Below are 1,595 nucleotides of genomic sequence, written 5' to 3' on the forward strand. Positions count from 1 at the left end.
GAGAGTCAGTGAAAAAGAGGAAGACCCTCAAGGAGATGGATGGACACAGTGGCTGCAACAATGGGCTCAAGCATAGCAACAATCATGGGGATGGTGCAGGACCAGGCAGTGTTTTGTTCTGTTGTACATATGGTCGCTATGAGTCAGAACCATCTCAATGGCACCTAACAACAACATGCCTGTGGTTACAATCCCATTTGGGAGTGAGTTTTCTGTTATGTTAATGTGGCAGGATTAGTGTAGGAGGTGTCTTAAGTGAATCTCTTTTGAGATATAAAAGAAATTAAACAAGGAAGCAGAGGCGAGATGGGGTAAGATAGATGCCAAGACACATGGAAATCTCCAAGCAACCAGGAAACAGAAGTTGAAGAGACAAGGACCTTCCTCCAGAGCCCACAGAGAGAGAAAGACTTCCCCTAGAGCCAGCACTCGAATTCGAACTTTCGGTCTCCTAAACTGTGAGAAAATAAATTTCAGTTTTTTAAAGCCACACTTTGTGGCATTTCTGTTATAGCAGCACTAGATAAGTAAGACAGAATTTGGTACTGAGAAGTGGGAAGGCTGCTCTAACAAATACCTAAAATGTGGAAGTGGTTTGGGAATTGGGTAATGGGTGGAGGCTGGAAGAGTTTTAAGGTGCCTAATAGTAAAAGCATAGATTGCCTTGAGGAGACTGTTGGCAGAATTATGGGCACCAAAGGCAATTCTGGTGAGGGCTCAGAAGGAAGTGAGGAGAGCTATACAGAAAGTCTCTATCGTCTTACAGAATACATATGGCGCCAGCAACAGAATGTTGCTGGAAATGTGGATGTTACATGTGCTCCTGGTGAGGCTTTAAAAGAAAATGATGAACATGTGATTGGACAATGGAGGAAAGGTGATGCTTTTTATGCAGTGGCAAAGAACTTGTCTGAATTATGTTCAAATGTTTGGTGGAAGGTAGAAATAGTAAGTGATGAACGTGGGTATCTGGCTGGTAAGATTTCTAAGCAAGATCTTAACGGAGCCGCATGGTTTCTACTTGCTGCTTATAGTAAAATTTGAGAGGAAAGAGATGGACTTAAAAATGAACTGTGCAAAATGAAAACAAAACTTAAAAATGTGGAAAATTCTGTTGTACATAAGGACACCTAAAATTTTCACCAAGGACATGGCTACACAACCTTTTGTTAAAGAGATTAAATCTGTGACTGATGGATTGAACCAACTACCACAGCAGAAAACCCATCAGCTTAGACTGAAGGGGACAGAGAAAGAATGAAAGGAAAGAATGCTGTTTGCCTCTTGGAATTCCATAGGCAAGAAACAGGCCAAAGGTGCTACATGTATTGTCTTCCAAGAAAAGAAAAGATCATCCCCGGAGCAGCTTGCAGATCAGCAGAACTGTTGGAAGGAGCACGGGAAGCAGGGCCTTCTTTTTTTTTTTTTTTTTTAATAGAGTGTACTTTTAATCATACTGTACATATGATTTTTTTTATTTTTCCCCATACAAAATGTATACATACATTGTTATGTGACCCTAATTGCTCCCCCATGCTGTGACAGCACACTCCTCCTTTCCACCCCTGATTCCCCATGTCCATTCAACCAGCTCC

This window comes from Trichechus manatus, unplaced genomic scaffold (assembly GCF_000243295.1).
Source record: "Trichechus manatus latirostris isolate Lorelei unplaced genomic scaffold, TriManLat1.0 scaffold00008, whole genome shotgun sequence".
In the NCBI taxonomy this organism is placed as follows: domain Eukaryota; kingdom Metazoa; phylum Chordata; class Mammalia; order Sirenia; family Trichechidae; genus Trichechus; species Trichechus manatus.